Below are 22,640 nucleotides of genomic sequence, written 5' to 3'. Positions count from 1 at the left end.
CGAATCCTGCCTCGGGCATGGATGTGTGTGATGTCCTTAGGTTAGTTAGGTTTAAGTAGTTCTAAGTTCTAGGGGACTGATGACCACAGATGTTTAGTCCCATAGTGCTCAGAGCCATTTGAAGGATTCTTTGTGAACGTCAGTAACAAATTGACACTTTCGACTGAGGCCGTGAAGCTCAGCAGCCGAAGCGTGATAGGATTGATTCGGTTGTTTTTGACAACGATAAAAGGCAACACGAGAGACTACCACATGCGTTTGCTTATGAAAATACACGGACAGAAGTGAGCACATTTCAGCAAAGGACAAAGGCGCGGGATCTTTCAAAGGAGCCAATTGCGACAACAATCGATACATTTGAGGTGAAATCCATAAAAGGAACAGAGACATGTTTGTTCGTCCGCGACATGAAATGCCAAGAAGTGCTGTCGAAGACTTTTTCGTAATCAGACCAGTCTTCCGCCGTCTCGTCGTGAGAAGGAAAAGGAGGTATAGACAAAGACGAGAAACGGCCCGCATTGGATGCCGCGACGAAATCGCGAATGGCCGATGTGAGAAGCGTTTGCTGTTCAATGAGACCTTGCAATAGGTGCTGTAAAGTAGCTATTGAAGCCTGTGTGTCAACGATGAAAAGGAAAAATCCACTACCTCGTCGCCAATAGTTATAACGTCACGTTGAACACATATATTTCAAAAACAACACAACACATGTAAGTCCCAGAGCAAGTAGACAAAGCAAGACATGTGAACACGGTAACATTCAAATCAGCACTGAGTTCAAGTCTGGCGTCCGCTGGCTGCCTGGCCGCTCAGGTGGCGCGGCTGCTGCACGGCTGGCAGGCAGCGCCGCATGTAGAGCTCGCGCCTAACTGCGCGGCGGCACTTTGAAACCTGAATTTCTGAACTAATTTCTCGTTGTAAGTTTTATCACAGGTTTTCAAAATTCGAAACTTGTGATTTTTTGCCTGAGAAGGGAGGGGGTTGTAGAGATGTTATATGGTTATAGAGGTGCATCCCAGCACCTAAAATTTTAGAAATTAAGTACTAAAGCATTTTAGAAGTTGGTGAATGGGTGCTGAGGCAAAGACGCTATTTGAATTTAGGCTTCCTGCCAACTGGGGTCTGGAGTGAGACACAATATTGGAGGAAACAAGTAAAAATGGCAGAGAGGAAACTTAAATTTGCTGCTGGCAAGTTTCCATTTGTACAATCCGCTGTGTAAATTAACAAATTCCAGAATAATTTATCATTGGCTGATTATTAAATTTTGTGTCATCAGTCTTCTGTCTAGATTGATATGGCACACTGTTGCCTCCTTTCCTGTGACAGCTTCTTCATCTCAAAGTAGCACTTAACACAATTATTTGTCCTGTAAATTCCAATATCTGGTTTTCTCTACAGTTTTTACCACCTACAGCTGCCTCGGGCTGCATGAAAATAATTCCCTGATGTCTCCTCATGTGTCCTGTCATTCTTGCCAATATTTTCCACATGTTCCTCTCCTTATCAGTTCTGTGGTCAGCTTCCTCATTTCTTGTCTTGTTAATCCACCTAATTTTCCACATCCTTCTCTAGCACCACATCACAAATGCTTCAGTTTCACTCTTTTTCTGCATTCTTGCAATCCATGATTCACTTCACTACAATACTGTGCTTCAAAAGTACAATTCACAGAAGTTCTTGCTGAAATTGAGGCTTATGTTTGACACAAGTAGGCCTCTCCTGGCCAGAAATGTCCTCTTTGCCTGTGCTAGTCTGCTATATATATATCCTCATTGCTTTTTTCATCGTATATTATTTTACTTACAAGGTAGCAAAATTACTGCAATTTGTGGACCCTAATTTTGAAGTTAAGCTTATCACTAAACTTATTTGTTCAAATAATATTACAGCACCAATAATGTTTCATTTTTATCAAAGTACCTTACAAAATTTTAAAGTTGCAAAACCCATGTTGCTAACACAGGTCTCCAAGATCTTGACCTCCATCATTATAAGGACCATTGAAGCCAGGACAGATGCAATGATCACAGGTGACCAGTTTGGCTTCAGAAGAGGTGTGGGCACCCAAGAAGCAGTACTCAGCTTGCAGTTAATTCTTGAGTAAAGACTACAGAACGCCTGTGACACATATATTGCCTCCAACGACAAGTAGAAATCATTTGACAGTTTAGACTAGGGACACCTTTTCGAACTGCTGAGAGAGTGGTATAAAGCAGCAGGACAGAAGAGTAATGCAGTGACTGCATAGAGAAGAGGTGGCTGTGATAAGGTGTGGGAAACCTCAGTGTTACTATTAAGCAGGATATATGACAGGGCTGCTCACTGTCTCTCGTCTTGTTGAATGGATACATTCAGAGGGCAAGAGATGAAGTCAGAGATAAACTGGAACCTATAGGAGGAATTAAAGTCCACCATAAAAAACTATACATGTTGAGATTTGCTGGTGATATCACTCTGTTAAGAGAAGCTATGAAACAATTAGAAGCATTGCTGTTCCAGATGGAAAGCACTCTGTTTTCTCTGTAACATAAATATTAATAAAGCTAAAACAAAACTCCTTTTGGTGAGTAGACAAAATACTGTTGCTCAATGCTCACTTAACGAATGGTTGTCATTTGCATACTGAAAACAATGTAAAATTCTGTGACATCTATTCAGTAGATACAGCTGTGTCAAATAGACATTTCACTACCATTCTTTTCCTGGGATTGTATCTGTGAAATTTGCAAGTCTTATGTTCTAAAGTACGTTTTTGGAACTATGACACTTGGTGACTATCAATCAAAATATCATTCCTCATATTATACTTTTCCATTATATTTTGAAGTTCCATTTCCTTATATTTTCACTTTATCTCTTGAAACGTTAAGTGTCGTATGAAAATATTTTACATCTACATCTACATCTATACTCCGCGAGCCACCTTACGGTGTGTGGCGGAGTGTACTTATTGTACCACTATCTGATCCCCCCTTCCCTGTTCCATTCACGAATTGTGCGTGGGAAGAACGACTGCTTGTAAGTCTCCGTATTTGCTCTAATTTCTCGGATCTTTTCGTTGTGATCATTACGCGAGATATATGTGGGCGGTAGTAATATGTTGCCCATCTCTTCCCGGAATGTGCTCTCTCGTAATTTCGATAATAAACCTCTCCGTATTGCGTAACGCCTTTCTTGAAGTGTCCGCCACTGGAGCTTGTTCAGCATCTCCGTAACGCTCTCGCGCTGACTAAATGTCCCCATGACGAATCGCGCTGCTTTTCGCTGGATCATGTCTATCTCTTCTATTAATCCAACCTGGTAAGGGTCCCATACTGATGAGCAATACTCAAGAATCGGACGAACAAGCGTTTTGTAAGCTACTTCTTTCGTCGATGAGTCACATTTTCTTAGAATTCTTCCTATGAATCTCAACCTGGCGCCTGCTTTTCCCACTATTTGTTTTATGTGATCATTCCACTTCAGATCGCTCCGGATAGTAACTCCTAAGTATTTTACGGTCGTTACCGCTTCCAATGATTTACCACCTATGGCATAATCGTACTGGAATGGATTTCTGCCCCTATGTATGCGCATTATATTACATTTATCTACGTTTAGGGAAAGCTGCCAGCTGTCGCACCATGCATTAATCCTCTGCAGGTCTTCCTGGAGTACGTACGAGTCTTCTGATGTTGCTACTTTCTTGTAGACAACCGTGTCATCTGCAAATAGCCTCACGGAGCTACCGATGTTGTCAACTAAGTCATTTATGTATATTGTAAACAATAAAGGTCCTATCACGCTTCCTTGCGGTACTCCCGAAATTACCTCTACATCTGCAGATTTTGAACCGTTAAGAATGACATGTTGTGTTCTTTCTTCTAGGAAATCCTGAATCCAATCACAAACCTGGTCCGATATTCCGTAAGCTCGTATTTTTTTCACTAAACGTAAGTGCGGAACCGTATCAAATGCCTTCCTGAAGTCCAGGAATACGGCATCAATCTGCTCGCCAGTGTCTACGGCACTGTGAATTTCTTGGGCAAATAGGGCGAGCTGAGTTTCACATGATCTCTGTTTGCGGAATCCATGTTGGTTATGATGAAGGAGATTTGTATTATCTAAGAACGTCATAATACGAGAACACAAAACATGTTCCATTATTCTACAACAGATTGACGTAAGCGAAATAGGCCTATAATTATTCGCATCTGATTTATGACCCTTCTTGAAAATGGGAACGACCTGCGCTTTCTTCCAGTCGCTAGGTACTTTACGTTCTTCCAGCGATCTACGATAAATTGCTGATAGAAAGGGGGCAAGTTCTTTAGCATAATCACTGTAGAATCTTAAGGGTATCTCGTCTGGTCCGGATGCTTTTCCGCTACTAAGTGATAGCAGTTGTTTTTCAATTCCGATATCGTTTATTTCAATATTTTCCATTTTGGCGTCCGTGCGACGGCTGAAGTCAGGGACCGTGTTACGATTTTCCGCAGTGAAACAGTTTTGGAACACTGAATTCAGTATTTCTGCCTTTCTTCGGTCGTCCTCTGTTTCGGTGCCATCGTGGTCAACGAGAGACTGAATAGGGGATTTAGATCCGCTTACCGATTTTACATATGACCAAAACTTTTTAGGGTTCTTGTTTAGATTTTTTGCCAATGTTTTACGTTCGAATTCGTTGAATGCTTCTCTCATTGCTCTCTTTACGCTCTTTTTCGCTTCGTTCAGCTTTTCCTTATCAGCTATGATTCGACTACTCTTAAACCTATGATGAAGCTTTCTTTGTTTCCGTAGTACCTTTCGTACATGATTGTTATACCACGGTGGATCTTTCCCCTCGCTTTGGACCTTAGTCGGTACGAACTTATCTAAGGCGTACTGGACGATGTTTCTGAATTTTTTCCATTTTTGTTCCACATCCTCTTCCTCAGAAATGAACGTTTGATGGTGGTCACTCAGATATTCTGTGATTTGTGCCCTATCACTCTTGTTAAGCAAATATATTTTCCTTCCTTTCTTGGCATTTCTTATTACACTTGTAGTCATTGATGCAACCACTGACTTATGATCACTGATACCCTCTTCTACATTCACGGAGTCGAAAAGTTCCGGTCTATTTGTTGCTATGAGGTCTAAAACGTTAGCTTCACGAGTTGGTTCTCTAACTATCTGCTCGAAGTAATTCTCGGACAAGGCAGTCAGGATAATGTCACAAGAGTCTCTGTCCCTGGCTCCAGTTCTGATTGTGTGACTATCCCATTCTATACCTGGTAGATTGAAGTCTCCCCCTATTACAATAGTATGATCACGAAACTTCTTCACGACGTTCTGCAGGTTCTCTATGAGGCGCTCAACTACTACGGTTGCTGATGCAGGTGGTCTATAGAAGCATCCGACTATCATATCTGACCCACCTTTGATACTTAGCTTAACCCAGATTATTTCACATTCGCATTCGCTAATAACTCCACTGGATATTATTGAATTCTTTACTGCTATAAATACTCCTCCACCATTGGCGTTTATCCTATCCTTGCGGTATATATTCCATTCTGTGTCAAGGATTTCGTTACTGTTCACTTCCGGTTTTAACCAACTTTCCGTTCCTAATACTATATGCGTACTATTTCCTTCAATAAGAGATACTAATTCAGGAACCTTGCCCTGGATACTCCTGCAGTTTACCAATATTACGTTAACTTTTCCTGTTTTTGGTCTCTGAGGACGGACGTTCTTTATCAACGATGATAATGTCCTCTCTGGTAAGCCGTCAGGTATTTTATCGTTTCGCCCAGGGGGGGGTCCCTCTAACCTAAAAAACCCCCGTGTGCACGCCACACGTACTCTGCTACCCTAGTAGCTGCTTCCGGTGTGTAGTGCACGTCTGATCTGTCTAGGGGGGCTCTACAGTTCTCCACCCAATAACGGAGGTCGATGAATTTGCAACCATTATAGTCGCAGAGTCGTCTGAGCCTCTGGTTTAGACCCTCCACACGGCTCCAAACCAGAGGACCGCGATCGACTCTGGGCACTATGCTGCAGATATTAAGCTCAGCTTGCACTCCGCGTGCGATGCTGGTTGTCTTCACCAAATCAGCCAGCCGCCGGAAGGAACCAAGGATGGCCTCAGAACCCAAGCGGCAGGCGTCATTCGTTCCGACATGTGCTACTATCTGCAGCCGGTCACACCCAGTGCGTTCAATAGCTGCCGGAAGGGCTCCTCCACATTACGGACGAGACCCCCCGGCAAGCACACCGAGTGCACACTGGCATTCTTCCCCGACCTACCCGCTATTTTCCTGAGGGGCTCCATAACCCGCCTAAAGTTGGAGCTCCCTATAACTAATAGGCCCGCCCTCTGTGACTGTCGGGACCTTGCCGGAGAATCGGCCACTGGCCCAACAGGCGAGGCATCCTGTGGTGGCTCGGAAACAATGTCATCACCACTAGGGAGCACCCCGTACCTGTTGGAAAGGGGTAAGGCAGCTGCCACGCGGCCAGATCCCACCTTCGCCTTTCGGCCAGGCACGCGCGAGCCCACCACTGTCCGCCATTCACCCTGGAGTGATGGCTGACCGGTAAGATGCTCACTGCCAGAAGACGCAGCGACATCAGGGGTTCCATGTGATTCCAAGGCCACCGAAGTAGGCATAGGTCTCACCACAGTTGCCCCAACGCCACTACGAGCCGACGCCTGCGCCTCGAGCTCGATGAGCCTAACAGACAAAGCCTCCACCTGCCCCCGAAGAGTGGCCAATTCTCCTTGCGTCCGCTCACAACAACCACAGTCCCTACACATGACTATGTTTACCCTACCCTATACGGTGACAAATTCCCAAGATAATCTTCTGATGAGCTACTCTGATAATCAAGAAACACTCACTGAAATACGAGACGCGAAAACTACGCTAGGTTTTCCCAGAAAAACTATTTAAAAGCTAAGCGCAGCAAATAAGTACAAAAACGCTTTATACAAACAGTACTCGCTGCTGCTGGTGCTCTCGCTCTGGCTGTCACAAGACAACTGCTGATTCAAGTGACTAGTGGCTAACGGCCGCGAAACAAACAAAGACGGTTTTAGGGCGCTTTCTGTTCTAAACGATCAAGAAAACACTAAGAAATCTAACACGAAAACTACGTAAAGTTTTATCAAGAACTGTTAGTTACTATGCACAGCAGATAAACACAAATAGAATCCCTTCCTTAGTGGAAGGTCGTAAACAAAATGCAAAATAAACGCTTTATACAAACAGTACTCGCTGCTGCTGGTGCTCTCGCTCTGGCTGTCACAAGACAACTTTTAGGATTAAAGGACACCACTTTTCTGAAAAGCAGAAGCATCAGATTGTTCATAGTGACACACAAAGGAAGGGAAACTTGCTAGCTTTTGGAGTTATTCTTTGATGAGCTAGAGGAAATAAAACAAAACCACACAAATGTGTGTACATTTCTCCTCTTTCTATCACAGTGTCCATGTTTCAGCAACATTCCACACAAAACACTTCACTAATCTTTTCCTTCATTGTTTATTTAATGGACCCAAGAAAATTATCTTTCTGTAAAACATTTCTTTTGCAATAGCTATCCTTGTTTTCATTTCATGGTTACCTTTAATGTAAGTTTGTTTCATAGGTTCCTGATGTTAGCAAGGGACTTCGAAAAGTAACTATTATTGAATGGTACATCTGAATGCTAAAGTGACACATGACATGATTTTTCGCAAGCACCAAGCCTTTGTAAATGATGGTTGGAACATTCTACTAATTGCTCAATTCCCTGATGATAGAAATCCGTGTGTGAAGTGGACAGATGAAATAAGGAATGCAACACATCTACACAAGGAAAGATGCAATATAATACTGACTGTGTTAGTTTGTTATTTTTTGTAGGCGTACATTGTGTCAAGCGACTAATCTGTAGTGGAGCCTAAATTATATGTTAGGGTTAAAAGTGACAGCCTAGTGAATACAAAATCGTAATTGTAGGGACACACTGATCCCTAATGTAGCCTGAGGTTTGAGTTAGATTTTAAGGTGACAGTTTGGTTGTGAGTTGATAAAACCAAAATATTTCATATTATGAGAATAACTGTATTTCTGGGACATATCTTATGTGCATTTGATTTTGGTGAATGGTTTATGTCCATTGTTCAAACAAATTTCAGGCTCGCAGCCAGTCGTCGTTCAATTCCTCGCATGACATTTCAACTGGGCACCTGCCAGTCATCTTCAGGTGAGCCGTCGCAGACTGGCAAAATCATCCTCCATCCCGCAATATATAGCGCACTGTAACTACTCTGCGCATGCATTGAAAACATGATAGATGAACCACACTGCCCGCCGGCAGCGCCCTCGCTGGTGGAATAGTGGAACTCAATTGCCCTCTGCCCTCTGCATTGCTGTTTTTGCCATGGCCATCGGCACACTCTGTCTACATCAATATCTACGCCCATACTCCCCAAGCCACATGACGGTGTGTGGTGGATGGTACTTTGAGTACCTTTATCGGTTCTGCCTTCTATTACAGTCTCATATTGTTCGTGGAAAGAAAGATTGTCGGTATGCCTCTATGTGGGCTCTAATCTCCCTGATTTTATCCTCATGGTCTCTTCGCGAGATATATGTAGGAGGGAGCAATATTCTGCTTGACTCCTCAGTGAAGGTATGTTCTCGAAACTTCAACAAAAGCCCGTATCGAGCTACTGAGCGCCTCTCCTGCAGAGTCTTCCACTGGAGTTTATCTATCATCTCTGTAAGGCTTTCGCCATTACTAAATGATCCTGTAACGAAGTGCGCTGCTCGCCATTGGATCTTCTATCAACCCTATCTGGTACGGATCCCACACTGGTGAGAAATATTCAAGCAGTGGGCGAATAAGTGTACTATAACCTATTTCCTTTGTTTTCGGATTAAATTTCCTTAGGATTCTTCCAATGAATCTCAGTCTGGCATCTGCTTTACCAACAATCAACTTTATATTATCATTCCACATTTTAAATCACTCCTAATGCCTACACCCAGATAATTTATGGAATTAACTGCTTCCATTTGCTGACCTGCTATATTGTAGCTAAATGATAAAGGATCTTTCTTTCTGGGTATTCACAGCACATTACACTTGTCTACATTGAGATTCAATTGTCATTCCTTGCACCATGTGTCAATTCATTGCAGATCCTCCTACATTTCAGTACAATTTTCCATTGTTACAACCTCTCGATACACTACAGCATCATCTGCAAAAAGCCTCAGTGAACTTCCGATGTTATCCACAAGGTCATTTATGTATATTGTGAATAGCAACAGTCCTACAAGACTCCCCTGCGGCACACCTGAAATCACTCTTACTTCGGAAGACTCCTCTCCGTCTGTCGTCTTCAATTAGAGCAAATTGTGGAGATGATGGGATTCCATGCACTGTCCAGCTGGTAGCCGATGTCATGGTTTAACAGATTTTCTGCAAGTCATATTTCTACAGATTCCTTAGTAATGGAGTCCCAGAAAGACGTAGCTGTGGACAAAATCATTGTTTTCTCATACTCCATTGAATGTCCAGTAGAAATACAATGTTCAGCAACAGTGGACTTGCTTGGCTGCAAAAGGTGGGTGTAATGTTGATGTTCAGTGCAGCATTCTTTCACGGAGCATGTGGTTTGACCTTTGTAAGCCATACCACACTGGCACGGTATCGTGTAAATTCTGGTCTTTTGTAGTTACAGACTGTCCTTAACTGATCCCACAAGGTCTGCAGTCTTCAATGGTGGGTGGAAAACCATTTTTACCTGAAATTTTCAGAGGATTCTTGCTATTTTAAATGAAGTGTTGCCAACAAAAGGAAGAAAAGCTAAAGATTGTTCCAGCGTGTTCTCCTCTTTATCCACTTCCTGCTACTTAGTTTTAACTGTTAGTGCCCTATTAATCTGCTGGATGTAATACTCGTTTTCACTGAATACTGTCTTTAGATGGGCGAGTTCTTGAGGTAAGGTCTCTAGATAGTATGAGCTCTATGAACAAGTGTTTTAAGCACACTCATGGTTTGCAATGGGTGATGTCAACTCGATGCTTGCAGGTACAAATTGGTATGAGTGGGCTTCCCGTAAACTGAATGCCCTAGAGAATCATCATTCTTCCTTTGAACCAGGACATCCAAGAAAGGTGGACAACCATCTTTATCTATTTCCATGATGAACCAGATGTTTCTGAATGGAGTTGAATGATGTAGAAACTCCATTAATTTATTTTCTGCATGAGGCCACACTATGAAATTGTCATCCACATACCTCCAAAAAACTATTGGTTTCAGGGCAGCTGATTCAAGTGCTCTCTCCTCAAAATCCTCCATAAAAAGTTTTCGACGCATGTGCAGAATAGTACAGTGCGCTTTATATTGAGGAATGGAGGACAATTTCACCAGTCTGCAACGGCTCACCTGAAGATGACTGACAGTTGCCCAGTTGAAATATCATGCAAGGAATTAAATGATGATTGGCTGCAAGCCCCAAAATTGTTTTATGTCCATATTGATACCATCATGTCTCAAAAGAGATGGTGATATTGCTAGATTCAATATTTCGATTTACTTTTTCTCAGGATGAGAGCAAAATTTACCTTTCATGTGTGGTGGCTTTCCAAGTGTTCTGCCAAGCAAATAACTCAGTTGAACACCTGAATCCCACCATTAGCCAATCCCACTAAGAAATCCAGAGATGTCATCCTTGGTCAAAACCAAATATTCTAAATTTATTCCACAATTTCAACATCACACTCTGTCTGATTGTAACCTAGTTTTCAACCCCTTATTTTTCTTTTAAGTTGCTGTTATTATATTCCAATGAGGATTCCATGGTCACAGTATGAGTTATTGCAGAATCACTTATTTCTGAATTTTCTTAACAGAGTACTGGTTGAACAAAAGAAGGTGTAAAGAAATAATCATGGAGGCCTTTATTGATAAATTATAACTACTATTTAAGTGAACAAGCCAAAACTTTGAGGCTTTATTGCTGTGTTCACAAAAGATCATTTATTATACATTCCAACCAACAAGTCAGTGTAGCAAGATCAACTTCATAACTGATCTGGAGTGCTGTCATTTGTTCTCCTTCCAGAATCTCAGGTCCACAACTGGTAGTTCATTGCAGTCAACCACCTTATTTCTGGAAAAGTAAAGAACATTTCAAAGAAACTACCAGAAGCTATATACTCATTTAATATCAGTGGTTACATCTATTAAGAAATAACTACAATAAGACAAGGAGCAATAATAATCTACATTTCACAATTTCTTCACTTCTTCAATTGGCTTGACTTGGACATCAGTGAAAAACTCAATATTGCTATCTTTGTAGGTTAAACTTACTTTCATAAAAGCTAATACCAAAGACTGGGATGCATAGAAATTTGAGGCAGATGCACTTACTTTCATGCCATTTCTATCATATTTTGTACTCTCTGTTCCACACATAAGAGTGGGACTTTTTGGAACTGCCATCATAGCTAAACAGTTTCATAGTGTGTATAGCAGGAAAATTGCAGAATATATGGAGAAGTTAAGCATAATAGCCATGTGTTAAAATATTTTATTAAATTTTATTTATTTCTGTGATCCTTTGAATTCTTCTGAAGAGGTCATGATGAAACTGAATCTCATATGGTTTACAATCCTAGGCCTATCTATTCAATAGACATAGCAGAGAAAATAATCAAGACCTTGAGAGACAATGCCGTCATAACAGCATTTGTCCCCCAGGATTACTTTTTAGAACTGACCTGGAGACAACAATGTCTTCCAGTTTCAATGCCATACTGTCTACACTCTGACTCCTTTGAGGAGGCATGAGAATTTCTTTGACTGTTACTTGTCCATTATATCACAGCTCACACAAGCTGAGGCAACAAGGAACCCCTTCAGATATGAAACAAATCAAGGCAGAACTGCTCACTCAGGAAATACAATGTGAATTCCTTTAAAGTTACCCGAGAAGAAAATACAAGAAGTAACACTACGAGTCACTGTTGCAAAATGTGCTTAGAGACATTACCCTATTGATATCAACCTTGCTGAAAAATTTCACTGCCAGATGCTACAAGAAAGGCATTGTGCACCAAACAGAGCTTTACATCTGAAATTCCAGGAGCATGCCTTCCACGAAGAGTTGGGCAACATATTTTCCAACTCTTCTCGGAATGAACTCTGATGCACAATGGCTCCCTTGAAGCACCTTGCACTAAATGCTACCATGTCAACCAAGTGATCCCATTACAAAATGTGCTGCTCTTCATTGTATCTTCTTTATCTCTTCTATCAGTCCAACCTCATAAGATCCTAGATGTATGAGCAATACTCTAAAATCAGTCAAGCAAGCGTTTTGTAAGGTACAAATTTCATGTATGAATTACATCCTCTTAAGATTTTTCCAATGAATCTTTGCTTGGTGTCTACTTTTCCTGCAATTAATTTTATCTGACATCTCCCCCCTGTCCCTCCCCTATTCTGCAGAGAATCTAGCCTAACAGATGCCTCATCATAGATCTGTGTAATTAATTTTTTGGGTGTCACATTTACTTTTTGCTGTCTAATTATTCTAGCAAATTCGCAGCTTACATCTGCACATCATGTTTGGAAGGAGACAGAAAGTTGAAGAACCTTTCTTTTGGTTTACTTCTTAATACAAAATGGTGTACAGCAGCCATCTGAGAACCATTTTTTGATACAGCACTACTTACATTTGCTATAACAGCTAAACATTCTGGTTCTCTTACTTGCTTTAAAAATTTTTATTGGCATACTTCTCCAACATAATATGTAAAATTTCATTTTGAATTGTTGTTGATGTTCTATTGAAAACAATTACCTTATCCAACTCAGCACTAAAATCAATTGGACTTTTCAGAACACCAGGGCTTGGTGATAATTCAGTTTCATTGTGACACCTGAAGGCTAATTCAGAGGAAACACAGAAATGATTACAATTTATTAAAATATTTAACACATGCCTGTTATGTTTAACATCTTGATTATACGCCAAAATTTTCCTTCTATATGCACTGTCAAGTTGTTCATCAAGGCTGACAGTGCCAAAAACTGACAGTCTTAAACAGTTTTGTATGTGAACAGCTTAAAATTCATTCTTCACTCTGGTACTCAGTGATTTCTGTCTGTAACTCCCACTTTTTCAACAAAGACTCCCCACCAAATAATGTGCATTGGCAGCAGCATATTACATTTTTAACTTCACAGCCACATAACCAATCACTTTTTTTTATGAACATCTACTTTAAGTGCTCTGATAAGCCGTCAGTTTCCAGTATTATTTTGCACAATAAGTCATTCAAGTCTCTCTGCAGTAAGCTTCTCCTCACCAGAGAAATGGGAAAAGTTTGCACTTCGTAAATTGTAAATGGAATTCATTTTCTCTCACACTCCACAACCTATAACCTGTTCAATTCAGTTCAATTCCTTATCATCCATTTTGTTATATACATTATATTAAGTGAAATAACATTTTCTTAATTACACTTTACACATTTTGTCTTCTTTTTACATGCAAGATGGAAAAAAGGTTTATACTAAAAAATCCATTTACAGAAATACCATTTTCTTAATTACACTTTAAGAGTTTCTTAATTACACTTTACATATTTTGTCTTCTTTTTACATGCAAGTTGAAAAAAAAAGTTTATACAAAAATATCAAAAGATGAGCACTATCCGTTTAGGCAGCAATGAAATTCATCAACATTATTAAAACTTTGACCTAATAGTAACCTCTAATTCTTTTTTAAACATATGTAAGTTTTTTATATTTTTTATTTTATATGTCACAAGCTAGTTCTCCCTGTCCAGAATGTACCAGCTACAGTATCAAGAACTAAAAAAGTCAATCACCTTGAAACACCTTAACATTTTTACACATAGTTCTTAGAAATAATATTCATAAACATGATAAACATAAACATTACAGCTGCAGTAACACCAACAATTGCAGTATTCTAGCCACTTTCCCAGTTGTCACAATGTTAGCATTAAATCTAAGCTTCGTTTATGACTGAAAAAAATATAAAGTGCACTTATGCTGATGAGAAAACTTCCCTACAAATTTCTGCCCTCAAAACAAATTTGTGAATGAAACAATGGTATTATGATTGCTGTTGAAATATCAATTTTGGTAATAATGTGAGTGATGGAATGGTGCACCCTAGTGGCTTGGGTACCTAACAAATTAACATTGCAAGAGAAGAAAAAGCTGGAAGTGTACTCCCTAGAGTGGTGCTACCCCATGGGGCATCTGGAGCTGTTTATAGTCAGAGAGTTTCCACTCTGACTGCAGCACCCTGCGATATCACTGGGAAGCATGCCATCTGGTGCTATGGGCAAGCTCATTTCAACCCAAAGTAGAATAGGCCGCACCATGTGCCAGGAAGTTGTTGTAGGAGTGCAAAACCCCTCAGTTTGCTTTTTTGAGAGCAGCAATGTTTTTGGGCCAATTATGAGGCAATAGAATGTTTCACAACAAAGGAAAGTGGGTTGTAACACATCTAATGGTATATCTTGGGCTTCCTAAAAAAAAGTGTAAGAAAAGGGACCATATTAAGTGTAAAGCTACTTTGTTCTTTACATGATACTGTCAAAATGTACTAAATGCTTTACAAAAAACAAAGTACTTATCATACCAAAACAATGTAATTGGCTAACTTTTTTTTCTTCTGAGCTGTTTGTAGCTTGTGCCTTTCAGTATGACTTATGGGTAATGTCATAGCAGCATTTTTACACCACCCTCACCTCATACAACAAAGGAAACCTTACTCAAATCCATAAAAAGTGGAAAAAATGTGAATTTCAGTGGGATGCTCATTCAGTGTGGATAGCTAAAATATTTTTCACATGCTACCACAAAGCATCTTCATGCATCATGAAAGTGAAAACTTAGTGAAAAAACATACAACACATAATGTCACTCTCATTTTCATAGTTTTGTAAATAATTATGATCCACACAGGATAGCAGCACTTTTGTGTTTCAAGTAGCCTATGAATAAACAAATGAAAAATAAACAAACACGAAAAAATTATGAAATTACTTACGTATTGGAAACTTTTTTGAAACTATTGTGTGGTATTCTTGTCACGTGATCAGAGTTGTCGCAGACAATTCTTGAAATTGTTGCCTTTTTTATTTCATTGATCTGATCTGTAAATAAATACAACAAAAATAAATATAATAAACTGCTGTTTTTAATTAGCTGAACATGGCACTGGATGATTTAAATGCCATATGTTTCTTGTTTATTCCCTTTTATGTTTATCCTCACAAATGTAATTATAAAATTAAGAATCTATCAAACAACTGTATACTTAAAAACAGTACTGAAAATGTATGGGGCCCACATAATACTTGACAACTATTAATTGACAGCAGTGAGATACTCACAGAAAATCTAACCGTGTACAGGGAGAAGACTGGTTTTGTGAGATGGGAGGGTACTGTATTTGAAGCAGTTAATGAGCATCTTAAATCAGCTAAGATAGAAATTGGTTTGGCATTCAAATGAGATGAAACATTTAGTTTGTTCTTTCTATGGGCACCAAACTCAGCTGCAGATGTAAGTGATAACTTAAAAGAAATTCCTGTTATACAGTATTCACACTTTCACATCATTCTATAATAGTTATAAGAGACTTTCCCGAGGGCATGCAGCTTTACTGTATGATTAAATGATGATGGCGTCCACTTGGGTAAAATATTCCGGAGGTAAATTAGTCCCCCATTTGGATCTCCGGGCGGGGACTACTCAAGAGGATGTCGTTATCAGGAGAAAGAAAACTGGCATACTACGGATCGGAGCGTGGAATGTCAGATCACTTAATCGGGCAGGTACGTTAGAAAATTTAAAAAGGGAAATGGATAGGTTAAAGTTAGATATAGTGGGAATTAGTGAAGTTCGGTGGCAGGAGGAACAAGACTTCTGGTCAGGTGCCTACAGGGTTATAAACACAAAATCAAATAGGGGTAATGCGGGAGTAGGTTTAATAATGAATAGGAAAATAGGAATACGGGTAAGCTACTACAAACAGCATAGTGAACGCATTATTGTGGCCAAGATAGATACGAAGCCCACACCTACTACAGTAGTACAAGTTTATATGCCAACTAGCTCTGCAGATAACGAATAAATTGAAGAAATGTACGATGAAATAAAATAAATTATTCAGATAGTGAAGGGTGCCGAAAATTTAATAGTCATGGGTGACTGGAATTCAGTAGTAGGAAAAGGGAGAGAAGGAAACGTAGTAGGTGAATATGGATTGGGGCTAAGAAATGAAAGAGGAAGCCGCCTGGTAGAATTTTGTACAGAGCACAACTTAATCATAGCTAACACTTGGTTTAAGAATCATGAAAGAAGGTTGTATACATGGAAGAACCCTGGAGATACTAAAAGGTATCAGATAGATTATATAATGGTAAGACAGAGATTTAGGAACCAGATTTTAAATTGTAAGACATTTCCAGGGGCAGATGTGGATTCTGACTACAATCTACTGGTTATGAACTGTAGATTAAAACTGAAGAAACTGCAAAAAGGTGGGAATTTAAGGAGATGGGACCTGGATAAACTGAAAGAAACAGAGGTTGTACAGAGTTTCAGGGAGAGCATAAGGGAACAATTGACAGGAATGGGGGAAAGAAATACAGTAGAAGAAGAATGGGTAGCTTTGAGGGATGAAGTAGTGAAGGCAGCAGAGGATCAAGTAGGTAAAAAGACGAGGGCTAGAAGAAATCCTTGGGTAACAGAAGAAATATTGAATTTAATTGATGGAAGGAGAAAATATAAAAATGCAGTAAATGAAGCAGGCAAAAAGGAATACAAGCGTCTCAAAAATGAGATTGACAGGAAGTGCAAAATGGCTAAGCAGGGGTGGCTAGAGGACAAATGTAAGGATGTAGAGGCTTATCTCACTAGGGGTAAGATAGATACTGCCTACAGGAAAATTAAAGAGACCTTTGGATATAAGAGAACCACTTGTATGAACATCAAGAGCTCAGATGGAAACCCAGTTCTAAGCAAAGAAGGGAAAGCAGAAAGGTGGAAGGAGTATATAGAGGATCTATACAAGGGTGATGTACTTGAGGACAATATTATGGAAATGGAAGAGAATGTAGATGAAGATGAAATGGGAGATACAATACTGCGTGAAGAGTTTGACAGAGCACTGAAAGACCTGATTCGAAACAAGGCCCCTGGAGTAGACAACATTCCATTGGAACTACTGACAGCCTTGGGAGAGCCAGTCCTGACCAAACTCTACCATCTGGTGAGCAAGATGTATGAGACAGGCGAAATACCCTCAGACTTCAAGAAGAATATAATAATTCCAATCCCAAAGAAAGCAGGTGTTGACAGATGTGAAAATTACCGAACAATCAGTTTAATAAGCCACAGCTGCAAAATACTAACACGAATTCTTTACAGACGAATGGAAAAACTAGTAGAAGCTGACCTCGGGGAAGATCAGTTTGCATTCCGTAGAAATACTGGAACACATGAGGCAATACTGACCTTACGACTTATCTTAGAAGAAAGATTAAGGAAAGGCAAATCTATGTTTCTAGCATTTATAGACTTAGAGAAAGCTTTTGACAGTTGACTGGAATACTCTCTTTCAAATTCTAAAGGTGCCAGGGATAAAATACAGGGAGCAAAAGGCTATTTATAATTTGTACAGAAACCAGATGACAGTTATAAGAGTCGAGGGACATGAAAAGGAAGCAGTTGTTGGGAAGGGAGTAAGACAGGGTTGTAGCCTCTCCCCGATGTTATTCAATCTGTATATTGAGCAAGCAGTAAAGGAAACAAAAGATAAATTTGGAGTAGGTATTAAAATCCATGGAGAAGAAATAAAAACTTTGAGGTTCGCCGATGACATTGTAATTCTGTCAGAGACAGCAAAGGACTTGGAAGAGCAGTTGAATGGAATGGATAGCATCTTGAAAGGAGGATATAAGATGAACATCAACAAAAGCAAAATGAGGATAATGGAATGTAGTCGAATTAAGTCGGGTGATGCCGAGGGAATTATATTAGGAAATGAGAAAGTAGTAAAGGAATTTTTGCTATTTGGGGAGCAAAATAACTGATGATGGTCGATGTAGAGAGGATATAAAATGTAGACTGGCAATGGCAAGGAAATTGTTTCTGAAGAAGAGAAATTTGTTAACATCGAGTATAGATTTAAGTGTCTGGAAGTCATTTCTGAAAGTATTTGTATGGAGTGTAGCCATGTATGGAAGTGAAACATGGACGATAAATAGTTTGGACAAGAAGAGAATAGAAGCTTTCAAAATGTGGTGCTACAGAAGAATGCTGAAGATTAGATGGGTAGATCACATAACTAATGAGGAAGTATTGAATAGGATTGGGGAGAAGAGAAGTTTGTGGCACAACTTGACCAGAAGAAGGGATCGGTTGGTAGGACATGTTCTGAGGCATCAAGGGATCACCAATTTAGTATTGGAGGGCAGTGTGGAGGGTAAAAAACGTAGAGGGAGACCAAGAGATGAATACACTAAGCAGATTCAGAAGGAAGTAGGTTGCAGTAGAGACTGGGAGATGAAGAAGCTTGCACAGGATAGAGTAGGATAGAGAGCTGCATCAAACCAGTCTCAGGACTGAAGACCACAACAACAACAACAAAAATCACCCCACAATTGGTTGTGAAAAGAACAGTTTCATAAGTTGCGAATTATTGAGGTATTCCTATAAAATGATTATAGAAGTTCTGTTTGGAACAGACAGTTGAGCACCATACCTCTGGTAGAAATATATAAGATTTGTTGATAACAGGCAGACTTGATATTTTTTAAGCTGTTAACATAGAGACTGCAGCCAATACAGTTCAGCAATATAGGTGTGATGAGATTATTTAAAAAAAAAAAAAAAAAAAAAAAGCATAGAAGTTCACATTTTCAATAAAGTTAACAAAGAGGTTACCCTATTTATCAAGCAAACATAAGAGATTTTATTCTAACAGTATACCTCAGAAAACTGTGGTTCAATTTCAAACAAATAGTCAATCAAACTTTAGAAAAATGGGTACACTGCATAGTAATTAAATGTGGTAGTTATCCAGATTGGTATACAGAGAGTATTAGAAAGCTTATAAAAAACAGCCCATGCTGTTCAATAGGTACAAAAGAAAGTACAAATCTGCAGATAGGCTGATATTAATTAAAACACATTTAGCTACTGGAAGCAAAACATATGAATGCTCCAATAAGGACTGTAGCAAAATATTTTCAGAAGATCCACTGCAAAATGCAAGATATTTTGGCACATATTGTAGCTGTCAGTGACACAAAAACCATTGTGCAGATGCTTATGGATAGTACATGAACCAAAACAGAAAATAACAAAATGAAACCAAAATGTTGGATACAATTTTCAGAGTTACATTTCAAAGAAACATGCAGAAATATTGCCATCATTCAGAAGCCACACTGTTGCAAACAAGTCATAATAATCAGCACTACTGTTGTTGAAAAGCAGCTTTAGTTGCTTTGCTCACTAAGGCTCCAGGGCTTAAAGGAGTCATTGTCAAGTTCTACAATGGATTTGTCTATGAATTAGCGCTCTCTTGATGATAATTGACTGCAGAACACTTCATTGGCTGATTTGGGGGAGGGGACCAAACACAGAGGTCATTGATCCCTTCAGATGAGGGAAGGTTGGGGAAGGAAATCAGCTGTTCGCTTTCAAAGGAAACCTCCCAGCATTTGCCTGAAGTGTTTTAGGGAAATAAAGGAAAGCCTCAACCATGATGGCCGGATGCATATTTGAACTGTTGTCCTCTCAAATGCACTCCAGTGTGCACCTTGCTTGGTGCAGAGAATTTGAGCAGATATGTACCCCATGTCTGGAAATGAGTACAAGTTGTACCCATCAGTTAAAGTGAAAATAGAACTGACCCACTGAAATACCACTCTATATCACTTTCATCCCTGTGTTAGGTAATCCTTAAACATACTATGAATTCAAACATTATCACCTACCTGCAACAAAACAATGTTTTCCACAGAAATCAGCATGCATTCTAAAAATGTTGATCATATAAAATTCAACTCATGTTCTAATGTCCCTAGTACCGTAGGTAGAGGAAATGAGGTTTACTCAGTATTACACCAATGTCTTATGCCAATCTAATTTCAGAACAAACTTTGCTCCTATATGTTTCATGTCAAAAACATTTGAAAACATTGATTGCATGAGTCAGAGAATATGCCAACATCATCAACAACCTCTCTGATGGTGATTCAGTGAGTTTTCAGAATGACTTTCTTTGCTTCTTCCACATTGCTATCAGTCATTAATGTGCTACAGTGTTCAGGATGGTAATCATTTTCATCTTCTTGACCCTCTTTGAAACATTTAGAACACTCATAAACTCTTGTCTTACTCATAGTAGATTTGTCAAAAGCTGCAGTCAATATTTAATATGTGATGCTGCACTTTATTCCATATTGTAAGCAAAATTTAATGGAAATTCTCTGATCCATCTTCTTTGAAAGTAAAAATTCGCCAAAAATAGTGTAACCTTTTTGATTGCCAACAGTAAACAAAATATTAAAAACACCTGAAAATGCATACATACATCAAGAGCATGTGTATCAATAAGACAAAAGAAATTTGAAAATTGGACATACGAAGCCAGCAAAATGATATTCCCCTTACTTTTTGATAACACTTTGTATGTGTTCTTAGCCTCTCTCATCTGAATATTTACTTTCACGGATTGAAAATTTATGTTAGCTACATGTCAAGTAGTATGGTTTGTTATAAAACTGCGTAACAAGTAATAATGTATTGTAAAAAGAACTCAGTATGTCTATAAGAAAAAATGTTTTCTTTGAAAATTACCACTTTAATCAAGTAAATATCAAACGGCTTATAGCAAGTAAACAGCAGCTGTGAAACCAAACTTCCTTACTAATTTGCTCAATTAAATCTAAATGGTCTAATCATGAACAGCATTAAGCACTTATAGTTTCTTGTTAATACAGTCCACCTATAAAGTTCCTATGATGTCTTCACTTATGGTAATGTACACTATGTGATCAAAAGTATCCAGACTCATGGCTGAAAATTACTTTTGCTACTTTTACTTTAAATTTATCTGTGGGCATAATATGTGCACTTTTGGGTAATTTGTTAAAAAATGAGGGTCCTAGATACTTATAACTGCAGTGGATCTTTGATAGTCTGGCAAATGGGACAAATGGGACTTCAATTGTATGTCCATTTCTTTTATTATGTGAATGCATGGCCATCCTAAGATCAAAATTATTTTTAAATTTTCTTGGCATATATCAGGCAGTTATAAATATACAAGCCAGGGACTTTCATTATATTTAATTCTTTAAAATGCTACCTGCCTGCATGAGTCTCCCAATGGTAGTCCTATAAGGCATCTGATATTTTTTTTCCATTTAAACACAGTCTTTGAAATCAGGAAGTTTCCCCATAGTATAATCCCATAAGTGAGATGAGAGTGGAAGAAAGCAAAGTATGCATATAGTAGGTCTGCTCTACTAACAGAGCCTCTCAGTTTATGTAACAAGAAGATTACATGTGAGAGGTTTTTGCATTGCATGACTGTGTGAGTTTACCAGTTAAGTTTTTGGCCAATATGAAACCCTACTAATTTTGCAGATTTGTTTTCATGTTTGTGAGCATTCAAATTAAATACAATATCTTCTGTCTTATTATTAGTTATCTGTAATGAATTTGCCTGAAACCAGCTTGTGCATCTGTCCATTGCTATTGTTACATTATTCTGTAATTCATCAAAGTTGTTTCCCTAAGTAATTTGCATTGTATTGTTTGCATACAGTGCTGTTTCACAAGGTAATGAAGAAGGCAAATCATTTATGTAGACAACAAAAAGAAAAGGTCCAAATACGGAGCCATGTGGTACTCCTTTGGTAACTTGCAAGAATTGGTTGGTTGTTTTGGGGAAGGAGACCAGACAGCGAGGTCATCGGTCTCATCGGATTAGGGAAGGACGGGGAAGGAAGTCGGCCGTGCCCTTTGAAATAACTTGCAAGAATCTGGATCTTTTTTCATTTATAGCCACTGTTTGTTTTCTATTGCATAAGAAAGATTGTAATAGTTGGCAAGTGCTCTCACCTATTCTGTAATACTGTAGCTTTCTTATAATAGTATTGTGGGATACTGTATCAGATGCTTTCTTAAGGTCCAAAAGTCTTGCACTAAGGATTTATTCTCAAAGGAGTCGTATACTTTAGTGACATTGCTCTCTGCTGCCTTCACAGTTGAGAGACTAGTTCTGAACCCATACTGTGTGGAACATTGCAGTTTATTATTCGACTCAAAATACTGGGTCATTTGCTGGTGGACACAGTACTCTATTATTTTTGAAATTATGGAACTAGCGAGAGGGGTTGGTAATTGTCAGGTAAATCTTTATCACCTTTCTTATACACAGGTATGATAACAGAAATTTTTAAACTATCTGGGTAAACACCTTCATTTTATATCTCATTTATTACCCTTGTTAAGGGGATTATTATTTCTTCTCTTATATTTTTATAACATAATTAGATAAACCATAGTAGTCTTCAGCTCTGGAGTTACTGAGC

General features: G+C 39.1%; 1 protein-coding gene across 1 annotated transcript in view; it reads right to left on the bottom strand.

Moving 5' to 3' along the window:
• LOC126106818 (peroxidase-like) overlaps nucleotides 1–22,640 on the bottom strand; it is a 670,034-nt gene that overhangs the window by 535,260 nt on the left and 112,134 nt on the right. The window lies entirely within an intron of this gene.

The sequence above is a fragment of the Schistocerca cancellata genome, chromosome 10 (genome assembly GCF_023864275.1).
Source record: "Schistocerca cancellata isolate TAMUIC-IGC-003103 chromosome 10, iqSchCanc2.1, whole genome shotgun sequence".
NCBI lineage: Eukaryota > Metazoa > Arthropoda > Insecta > Orthoptera > Acrididae > Schistocerca > Schistocerca cancellata.
The sequence above is the reverse complement of the archived record's forward strand: the minus strand, read 5'-3'. Positions and strand labels throughout refer to the sequence as shown.